Below are 12,494 nucleotides of genomic sequence, written 5' to 3'. Positions count from 1 at the left end.
TTAGGCATGTGTGTGTGTGTGTGTGTGTGTGTGTGTGTGTGTGTGTGTGTGTGTGTGTGTGTGTGTCTCTGTTTGCGTGTGAGAGAGGGTGATTGATCAACATAGTCGAATATTTAATTACCATGAATATCATGGTTGTTTAACTTTATTTTAAGGTTATAATAAACAATAAACGATTAGCTATGTTGGATGACCTATTTCTAATGTAATATATCTCATACAATTTTTTAATCTATGATGCAGCCTGATGATTATTTCCCGGTTAAATGTTCAATCACAAATAATTTAAAATCCTACACATACATATTATTTTGACACAATATAAATATATTTGTTCATACTGTTTAAATTTTGAATTCACGACATTTTATTTAATGAATCTGCCTTTATTATTGCTCATTAATAGGTTTTCACATTATTTCACATATATTTTAAGACAGGCAAAGGATCACCAGTAACGTCATTTTAATGATTGCCGCGATCACATGTTTACAATAATAATATGGTATACGACAGAAAATCTGTATTGACCGCCTTATTTTAGTCTATTTAATTTTATTTGATATTAACATTAACCACCAATATACGTTTCTGTGAATTTGGCTGTCTGTTATGCGAATCAACAAACACCCGCACGACACCTCGGTCAGATTTCCGCATCGCAGCTTGAAGCGCCAGCAGGTCTCGGTGATAAGGTAAAAGGTGTTTGTCCGCTGTAATAAACAACGGTATTATCCAGAGAGATCTGTGAAAACGAACAGCGGGTTGTTCCTCGATATCCTTTTGAAGTTGAAAAGTGACCTGCGCTCCTGGCATCTCTGAGCACAAACATAGACCTCTAGCACCATCTAGTGGATACTCGACAAATATGTATTTATCTATTTTTATTTTTTATTTTGTTTAAATGATATTGAAATGAATGATATTTAGCATGGTCTGAATAACAAACGTTTATATTACGTCAATGTACATTCAATAGTCTAAAACACCGTATTAGTTACAATAATCATATTAGATCTTTTATCCAAACACAACTGATATTTTAATTAAAATTACAAGACATTTATAACATCATTAAAACAGTAATATTACAATTAAAACTGTTTCCGGATATTTATTTATAGATTTTCTGGTTACAATAATAGATATTATCAATGTTTTTATATTTCATGCATATATAGTTAAATGTTTCATTAAAGATATGTATATATCCAGCTTATTTCATTACGATATACATGGTTTTAACGATACTCATTAATAAATCAAAAAATTAATAAACTACCTGGTCATATAAAGGTCGTTTATATTTCTACTATTTTATATATATATATATATATATATATATATATATATATATATATACATATGTGTGTTTCTTAAAGTAAGACTTTCATGCCATTTTTATTGCCCCTTATCGTTCTCTGCCACCTGGTTCAACCCCCATCTTTTCTTACTTAAATACTACGGTCATTACGAGGGTCACCCCACAAAATCTATTCATCTGGACAACACGCGGTCGAAGTAACTCGTCTCCTTGATCAACTCCTCTACAATACTCTTTTTAGGAGTTATGGCTTTTCGTAAGTAAAATACTATTATCATGTAATTCAATATTTTTGTAATACTTCGTCGACCAAACTGCATCCTGCAATATTTTCAATCTATCAGCTTTTATGTTACAGAATTAAATTCTACAGAGACTGCTGCTTTTGATGCCATCAACCAATACTGTGAGTAAATATTATTATATATGGTTATTTTACATGTTTTATAATCGTTTGTTTTTAATTCATACATTTCTGCTTTATCACGTAGTGCATCCTCGGCCCACTGCTGATAACCTGAGTCAAGAAGGTAAATATTTTATTTAAATGAATTAATCTTGGTCCATTGTTACAGTGTGTGGATTCGAACCTGTATTGAAAATGCACGTGGCTCGGAGACGAGCGCTTTACATACAGGCCACAGCATCTGGCCGTTTAAGCTGTGCTCTTTAATGTCTGTAGAAGGGCTCTGCCGTACGGGCCCTGAATCTGTTATTAATAAACTATTTTCACTTTTCTGATTTAGATCTAATTGAGGTTATTGATTTAACCGTAGAGGATGAACAAGAAGCGCCCGAGGTGGTTCAAGCGCCGTCGGTGAGCTCCACGCGTCCGGAAAAAAGAAGCATTGAATACACCCCTGTTTTAAACAAGAGACGGATAATTTATACACGCGTACAGGAACAGCAAACTGAATATGACGGTGGTGATGAAGACGAAGGGGATTTAGGTAATGTATCATCTTGTTTTATAAGGTTTAAAGTTATGTCGTTTATTACTGGTGATTTGCGTGTGCGTCTACGCGGCCGTCCAAGCGTACACAGCCGTACACGTATGTTTCGTGCACGAACACTCTGAATGCTTAATTTATTAGCTTAATTTTTATTTGCTAATATGTACTAATATCTGTTTCTTCTGTAGTTCCGCGGTCGCCAGCTACCAGCCCGCTTGGACCTAATGAAAGTATTTTTGAGATTCATCAACGTGAGAGTTATTTTATCGAATGTAAAATTACATTAAACAGTTAATGTTGTTTATACATTTTTGTTAATTTAAAATAAATTACTTAAAAGTAATATAATGTATTGTTTATATTTTACTTACTACTAGTTTCTAAACAATATATTAATAACATTACTTTTTTAATGCTGTTTCAGAGATGAGCTCAGAACTCTGGAGTGATAACGGTGGATCCGCCGATGGCTACGACTCAACGCTGGGTGGCGATAGCAGTCCTGCATATACCCCTCAACAACCATTAGAAGAAGAAGAAGAACACGTGTTGGAAGAGGACCCGGATGTAAACAAAGAAAACACAGCCGGTGTTTTTAACCAGCACTCTGCACAGGCTGTACAAACATTCTCCAAAGGCATTGACGAATCCCGCTGTTATGATCTAATTCAACAGTATCTGGACCGAAATGAGGTAAAAATTAATCAGATATCCGAATATGTTGTAAATCAGTTGCGATCTATAGATGAACAGCAGAGGGCCACCATTGAGAAACTGACTGAAGTCCAGAATATACTGTGCAAGGGTGAACGCGATTGCCGCATCTTGAGTTCTATGGTTTGTTCAATTAAAAATTCGCTGGTACATAAATGATTCCTGAATAAGAATGGTTGGTTTTATCTCCCCATTGTTAGATTTTTAGATGTTAGATAAATGAGAACATTATGTTAGGTGATTTAGTTAAAGATTTTTGATCAATCCTATTAAGTTTTTATTTCTTCTTGTCAATTCACTTGCGTGTTTACCGATAGAGTTTTACATATTAAACTTGTATTCAATTATGTTTAATTTGTTTTTGATTTTACATTTTTAAAAGGATGTATTCAATTTTGTATATTTCTATCTGAGTTTTTACATTGAAAAATTGTATTTGGTTTGTTTAATACTGTTTCACCTATACATTTAAAAAAAAATTATGTGATTTTGCTTAATTCTGTTTGTGTTTTACATTTTAAAACTGTCTTCAATATTATTTTATGCTGCTTGAGTCATACATTTTTAAAAATTTATTCAATATTGTTTAATTCTGTCCATTCATACTTTGTATTTCTGTCCATTCATACTTTGTATTTCTGTACAATTATCATGTTATTCCATTACTGTTATTGTCGCTAATGTATTTCTAATAAAATAGATCTAGTTTGTTTCTATTTTCATATGAAAAAATAAAACAATAAATAAATAATAAAACAAGATTAATATAGAAATAATATAACAATAAAGTATACCTAAAAATAAATTAAATAAATAAAACAAGAGAGGTATACAACAATAAATAAAATAAAGAAAATAGCAACAAATTAAATTACAGTCATAGCTAAGATAAAATAAAAGTAAAATAATCAATAAAAGCAAAGAATAAAAAAAAATAAAAGTATTCATTAAAAATAAAACTTAGATATAAAATATTAATAAAACTAGAATAAACTAACTATAAATAATCAATAAAATAAATACTTTCAAAATAAATAACTAAAATAAAATAAATCTAAAAATAAAGTAAAGAATAAAAATAAGTGTATTCATTAAAAATAAAAGTTAGAAATAAATTATTAATAAAACCAAAACAAATTTAACTATAAATGATCAATAAAAGAAATAATTTCAAAATAAAAAATAAATAAAATAAATAAAAAGTATTCGTTAAAAATAAAAGTTAGAAATAAAATATTAATAAAACGAAAACAAATTTAACCACAAATAATACTTTCAAAATAAAACTAAAAAATAAACTGAAAGGTTAAATAAATAGTAAAGTAAAATATTCAATAAAAGAATTCATTAAATTATAAAAAAAAAGTAAAATAATGATTAAAAATTCAAAAATAGGAATCAAGTAAATAAAATAACTGTAATGGGTAACGTAAATACCACGGATGATACACACAAAAACCAGCCAGATCAATCATTATCAGTTACAACACAAAGACCTATCGAGACGCCTACAACTATATTCTTAGACGATTTCCAGTTGAATTCTAGAGACGATGCGTTTAACATCAATCCTATTTTACAAAGTCCAAATATAGATGTCATGGATCAGGAAAATGAATTAAATTTGACAGAATACGACCGATTGTTATTATCTAGCGAACAGGCCGGTGGTGCACTAACTCAGGATGCTAGCAGTAGGCCGTCAGATATCCCGATTGACTATGATCAACCAACGACTAGTAGTGTGATAGATAAAACAACGCATCCGTCAGTTGACGATGATCTGCAACCATCAACATCCGATATTGTTGATCCTTTAGGTCAACGACATATCGACATTGATACATTGTTGCGAGAGGGTGGTGACGTAAACGAATATCATGTTTTACCAAGACCTCGTTTCAACAGCGTGTCGTTGCGTAGGTCTTTGAATATGAGAGAAATAAGATCTCAGGATTTAGCGACGTACCACATACGTTTACACGAAACCATGGATGACATAGTGTCATTCGCTAGACATATTGGTGGTGATGGTAGTGTTATCAATTTATGCCTTAGATCCCCGGCTCTGAAATCCGATGTAAATGCTGTTTTAACACAGAGTAATAATTATGACGTCAATCTTTTTACAGACCAAATTGTAAATATTCTACAGAGCGATGACCAGTTAGCCGCTAACGATGCTGTTGAGATTGAAGCAGATGTTGTAATGAACAGACTAGGAGGTGGTCGACCTCGTCGTAAACTTACTGATTTGGCATTTGATCAGGTAATCAAAAGAAAAAAGACAAGCTTATTCATACCTACAAACATATCAAACAAACTATGCTTCTCTATATGTCTAGCACATTTTCTAGATCCTCAATTACCAGAGTGTGAATTAGAAAACCGTGCATCGATCATACACAATAAAGCTGGTCTTACTATCCAAGACGAGGTAGGCCTTCACGACATAGCTAGATTTGAACGACTGTTTGATATAAAAATAGTAGTTTTTTATAGGACTAATGCGGGTGTGTTACAAACCTACGTAAATAACAGAGAGCCACACCTTAAAACGGTGTTCCTTTATTTACAAGATGATCATTACTACATGATTCTTAATTTGAAGTCTTTTATAGGCGCTAGCTATGTATGTGAATTCTGCTATAAAGGGTTTGCGTACCTTAGACACCATCAATGCGATTACGTCTGCAACGTCTGTTTCGACAGCGAATGTTACAAATATCCCCGATTGTTTGCGTTATTGCAAATCGTCTTTCTGCTACGATGCTCATAAGAAACCTGTGCTTGAAAGAGAAAAAGTACCTTGTGACGTTATAAAATACTGCAAGGATTGTGGTAGACGTTACGAAAAGTATAAGTCTCAGCACAAATGCGCCCCGATCCGATGCGATGCATGTCATGAAGAACTTACCGACGCTGGGATACATAATTGTTTCATTAACCCTGAAATAATTAAAATCCCTCAGAATAAATATATTTTTTACGATTTTGAGACCCGTTATGAAAACGGGAGACACGTGGCTCTTTTTTGTCTGCGCGATGACATTTCACGGTGCACGATTTGTAGCCGCAGGAACTGACTGTGTGGAAAAAATGATCACACATTTCAGAAAACCCAAATACAAAGGCTACTGTTTCATAGCTCATAATGCGTCCAGATTTGATTCGTTTCTAATTCTTGAATATTTCTGCAAGGCAGGACTTCAAATGGACATCATCATGCAAGGATGCAAATTAATATTCATGTTCGATGATACGTTTAAACATCGTTACATCGATAGCATATCCTTCATACCGATGGCTCTGTCTAAGATGCCCTCTGCATTAAATCTCACCACGACAGAAAAAGGTTACTTTCCGCATCATTTCAATAGAGAAGAAAACGAGAACTATGTCGGTCCAATCCCAGACAAAAAGTTCTATGGCTATGACAACCTATCTGAAAAAGATCAGGCAAAGTTCGATGCATGGTATACCACTGCTTCACAATCGGTCTTTAACTTTAGGGAGCAGTTGTACCACTATGGTGAAAATGACGTTATCTTACTACGCGAGGCGTGTATGAAATATCGAGAATCCTTCATAGAGTGTACTCAAATTGATCCGTTCAGTTACACGACTCTTGCAAGTTGTTGTATGGGTGTCTTCAAAACTCATTATCTCAGATACGACACGGTGGCTCTAACCCATAATAATGCGTACATTCACCAAAATAAGACATTCTCAAGCGTATCGATCGAATGGCTGGAATATGTAAAAAAGTCTAGAAACGTTGACGTCCACCATGCTCTGAATCATGGTGAAATGCAAATCGGTAAATTTTTCTTAGACGGGTACTATGAACAGGCCGGATCCAGGTATGCTCTCGAATTTAACGGTTGTTTTCACAACGGTCATCATTGCCAGTATGAACCCCACAGACTGAACCCGCTCTCGGCTATCCCATATGGCGTTCTCAGAACTCGGTCTGACGAAAAGGTTGAAATTCTACAAAGTGTTTATGGTATGAAAGTAGAGGTTATCTGGGAGTGTGAATGGACTAAGATGAAACAGACAGACGCTTCAGTGATGGAATTTATGAACACTTATTCGGCTCCCGAGAGACTGAAACCAAGAGATGCTCTTTTTGGTGGTCGCACGAATGCTTACAAGTTGTATCACAAAGTGGCTGATGGGGAGAAAATTAGCTACCTTGATTTTACATCTCTATACCCGTACTGCCAATCAAAAAAGAGCTACCCTATAGGACACCCGGAAATAATTTTCAATGATTTTCAACCGATTGAAAATTATTACGGTCTTATCAAAGCCACTGTGTATCCGCCACGTAAATTACTACATCCGGTCCTCCCTTACAGATGCGGCGGTAAACTCATGTTCCCCTTATGCAGAACCTGCGCACATACTGAAAACCAGACATCAAGCTGTGGTCACACGGATGATGAGAGGGCTCTTTCTGGGTGTTGGGTCAGTATTGAACTTTTAAAAGCGATAGAGAAAGGTTATGTTGTAGCCAAAGTCGATGAAGTTTGGAATTTTCCTGAGAGGACGGACATGTTGTTTAGCGAATACGTTAAAACGTTTTTACGTTTGAAACAACAAGCGTCCGGTTACCCTTCAAACGTCGTCACCGATGCTGAAAAAGAGTCTTATATCCGCGAGTACTACGAGAAAGAGGGGATTCAACTTGACCCCACAATGATTTGTCATAACCCCGCCCAGCGGTCCATAAACAAGCTGTTGTTAAATTCGTTGTGGGGGAGGTTCTCCATGCGCGAGAACCTGCCGTGCACAAGGCTTGTGCATGACCCTGAAGATTTCACCAGGATCGTTTTTGGTACAACCGATAATTTGAAATATTTCACATTCGTCTCGGATGATGTAGCGCTCGTCCAGTATCAACTACCTCAAGACACTCCTAGTACTACTCGCGACATTAATGTGTTCATAGGGGCGTTCACAACAACGTTTGCCAGGTTGGAATTGTACAATCTGATGGACAAACTCGGCGATCGTGTGTTATACTCTGACACAGATAGCGTTATTTTTGTATCTAAGGACGGCGACTGGATGCCGCCTCTTGGTGATCATTTGGGGGAGCTGACGGATGAAATAGGTGACGGTGATTATATTACTGAGTTTTGTTCCAGCGGTCCCAAATCATACGGGTACCGTACCGCCGCCGGTAAGGTTTGCATGAAAGCTAAGGGTATAACTCTGAATGCTAAAAATTCCCAAGCAATAAGATTAGACACATTGATTGGTCTGGTTGAAGGGTATGTGACATCCGGTGATGACACCCAATACATTTTAGCTCAAGCTGACAACATTGTCAGGAATAAAAAACACCTCACGCTGCACAACAAATCAGTCGTTAAAAAGTTCAAGGTGGTGTATAACAAACGTAGACTTTTACTGGATTACACGACTCTGCCTTATGGCTTTTAATTCAACATACAGAGGAATGCGTGAAGCGGTTGATTTTGATTTCAGGCTTCAACATCCGTTTTCATGTGTTATAAGCGGACCATCCAATTCTGGAAAGTCCTTTTTTGTAAAAATGCTTTTGGAAAATGCTGTAAATACGGTTTCTAAAAAAATTGATAATGTTCTTTTTTTGTATGACTGTTGGCAGCCTTTGTATGATGAATTGCTGAAATTGTATGACATTAAATTTATTGAAGGTATACCTCAGAGTCTGAATGATGATTATTTACTACCATGTGATAAAACAAACTTGTTAATTATCGACGATATGATGAAAGAAGCTAGTGGAAATTCAGAGATTGAAAAAGTCTTCACACAATATGTCCACCATCGTAATCTCTCTGCAATTCTTATCGTACAAAATTTGTTTGTTCAAGGCAAATCCAGCAGAACCATCAGTTTAAACACAAATTATTTAATTTTGTTTAAAAATCCACGTGATGCAAATCAAGTAGCGGTGTTGGGTCGCCAGATGTATCCTGGTAACACAAAATATTTTATGGAATCCTACCAAGATGCCGTCAAGAGTCCTTTCGGGTATCTCATGATAGACTATAAAGCCAAAACTCCGGAGCAATTTCGTCTCAGAACAGGATTGTTTTCAGATCGCCAGGTGGTCTATCTCCAGAAAAAAAGAAGAGCGTAATAACGAACCATGTCCGCGAGGTTATGTAAGCATCTACCTGTATTAAAAATGTTACATAAATCTAGTCCAAAACAAAGACGACTTATTCTACAGTCAGCGTCTGACGATCTCATTGTAGCGTTGTGTGAACTCGCTCTCAACATCTTATACGGAGTTATCCCAATCAACAGACAGCAATACAGAAAGTTGAAAAAGAAGAGGCAGGAGATAAAATTCCTTGCTAATAAAAAAATCAACATAGCGGCTAAGAAAAAAGTCTTTAATCAGACCGGTGGGTTTCTTTTACCGCTCCTAAGCGTCGCTGTGCCATTTATTTCAAGTTTGATCGCATCTAGACGAGAGTAAAGGATGGAGTATACTGAGAAAATGTATCTCATACCGCAGAATCAGCTAGATAAAATGCAAACAACAAGCACTCGCGAGAACATTCAACAGGTCGTAGAAAACGATCTTGATACGGCTATAAGAAATATTTTACTCAGGACCGATTTGGATCAACGTGAAAAAGTTAAACATTACTCAAACATCTTAACCAGATATTTAACAATTGTTAAGCTAGGCGATCGTGAGAGTGGTGTTTTAACACTATCGCTACCACCATCAGAACATGATCATAAAGTTAACTCTGTCGAGATGCATGCTGAAGACAAGTTGAAAGATGATGTGACGTCTGAAGTTCTAAGAACGTACCGACGAGACGTGTAAAAAATAGCAGATATATATTAGACAAAATGTCTAAGGCTAAAGATCTCAGCTCCTGGTCCGAGTCTGGTGAGTTTGTGTTTAAGGGAAAAACCATACCTGGTTCACACATGCTCGATTTAATAAACAACGTTACAGCACCGCAGCAAGTACAAGATGACAGAAGACCTAAAGGTTGGACCGAGTTTCTTCAAGCATGCGCTGAATTAAACATTCCTTTTTCGACTGTACCAAACCAACAAGTTAGAAGCAAGATTATTACTTTAAAAAACAATCCTATTGACGACGCTCAGCAGACTCCTAAAAAGGCTCGTAAAAAAAAACCGTATCATAGGACACAATTGGCGGATCAGGACATGTTTAATTCACAGACTCCTGATAGCGGTCGATGGTTGGATTATTAATGTCAACATGTTTCGTGATCTTTAAATATTTTTATGTTTGTGTATCACATTCTTGAAATAAAATTCAACAAAACAGATGATGGTTGTGTTTTTTTTATTTGTCATTAAAAACATTCATGCATCATGGAAGAGTTACAAGTCTGAACACAATGGGTACACAAATACATGTTATCACTGCAAACATTAGAATTTATTTTTTTTACAAAAAGCTCAACCATTTTGTCATTTTTAACATAATTTTCACTATACATATTCATCACATGGTTATAGTCACGACCCCTAGACAGATGATACAAGAAAAAAACACAATGATGACCACATACATTTGACATAAAATCCTGCACACGTTTTGTAGAATATCTTGTCACTGTAGTATTTGTCATTAAAAACTTATTGATGGTCATTGGAAATCCATCATTGTCCGGTTTGTTGCCGAAACTGTCAAAAAAACATCCGATACCATCTCGCGATAAATAAACAGCAAGCCAGTGTTCACCCGGCATGTCGGAAGGGTGTGTGTTAATAATAACCATAGTTGGTAAGTTTGTTAACGGTCTTTCAGGTAGTTGATCAGATGGTAGAGTTCCGAGAAAATGTGTGTTACATGTAATTTTATCCATGATAGCGTTTAGCTGTATGGTGTTCATAACCGATTAATAGTAATCAACCAGAATCTGCCTTCGATTAGACACCTCAATGATGCTGTCAAACACTGAGTAGATGATAAGGTTGATGGTATGCGGCAATGCTTGTCTGAAACGGACTTCGAGTCTGATATTTCCCGACTTGATAAGCGATACGTGTTGACCGCAGTCTTCGTCCGGTGTAAGGTTGAATGCATACAGGGAATATCCCCTGGCAAATTCAGATCTGTTGATAGACAGAGCGTGGTTTTTAAGATGCCTGCCGGTAGCTGTTACGAGTTGATAAAATTCTCGCACCACAGAGCCGTCTGTAAAATTTGGCTGTAGAGGTTTAGCAGGAATTTGTTGCCCGTCGACGTAGATGGCCAAGAACTCCAAATCGTAATGTTTAAACGAGAAGGGGTTTTTATCATAAGAACCGGTAAAGGCGTCGTTATCGGTCATCCCCAAGACGATTGATTTTGGTAGAGTACCCAAAAATAGATTTTCCTGATTTGAGACTCGGGCTCCTTGTGGTATGGAGAAATTTTTCAGGCAGACCCTGTCAATCGGATACTTTGCATTGGTGGACAGTAAGGCCTGAGCATGGGCCAGCCGCACGTTCGGTGCGACTGTCACTTTCTTGACAAATAGGGATGCAGACACAATCTTTAATTTATAGGCTACGTCATCACTCCTCATCAGACAGAACTCGTCTTTACCTCTGATCATGCGTATTTTTATATCGACGCCATTGAGCATTAATTTTCTTGAAAGAAAATATCGCTGTGAATAGGTGCCATCAGATCGACAATCTTGCTCTTGGTTGTGTATGATGCCCTTTTCGTTAACCCCAGGTTATTGCCAGCTGGATCTTTGTCGTCCATATGACCGGCCATGTCTTTGATAAAAAGACCTGCAGAGAATGACGATTCCAGCGTGTCTTTGCTGTAGTTGATGAGACTCTCGATGATACATCTGTACGGGTGGGTGCTCGAACTTTGGGAGATTAATCGGTCTCCGAGACTTACGTCGACTTGTGAGAAAATTGTGGCAGCAGGGTAATTGATTAAACCAACTTTTACAGGATCTGCTATTTCACCACCATTAGGCTTTGTGATTTTAAGTCTTAGATGCATCAATGTGTTATTTAGATCGATGTATTCCTCCCCGGACCCTGCTATAAAAAACTCCAAAGGCGACGAATCCGAGATGGCCGACAGAGGAGGTACCTCCACATACATATTCTTCTCTATAGACGTCTGTGTTAAAGGTACTGTAAATAAGTCAAGCTCCGACTTAATACACTCTCCGGACATGCGGTGCAGTAGCGCCATGTTAGAAAATGGTGTTTATGTTTCTCTTAGCGGCTTTGTTACGTCTCACAGTCTTCCTACGCTTCCTGCGTGTAAGTGTCGCTTTCTTGACTGTGCGCTTTTTCTTTATAGGACGACCACGCCTCCTGACTCCTGGTGGTTTAGATAATCTCTTACGGGCCATAACCATGAGTCCTGAACCGTCTTGTTGTCTATCGTCACGAGCTCTTGACAGCACGTTTGAAATAACGTCCGATGCTATGTTTTTCGCAGCCGTTTTCAAGTGAGGTTTAGCGATGTTGAACCCTGTTTTTAACAA

Source organism: Danio aesculapii, chromosome 4, assembly GCF_903798145.1.
Source record: "Danio aesculapii chromosome 4, fDanAes4.1, whole genome shotgun sequence".
NCBI lineage: Eukaryota > Metazoa > Chordata > Actinopteri > Cypriniformes > Danionidae > Danio > Danio aesculapii.
This window is presented reverse-complemented; position numbering follows the sequence as displayed.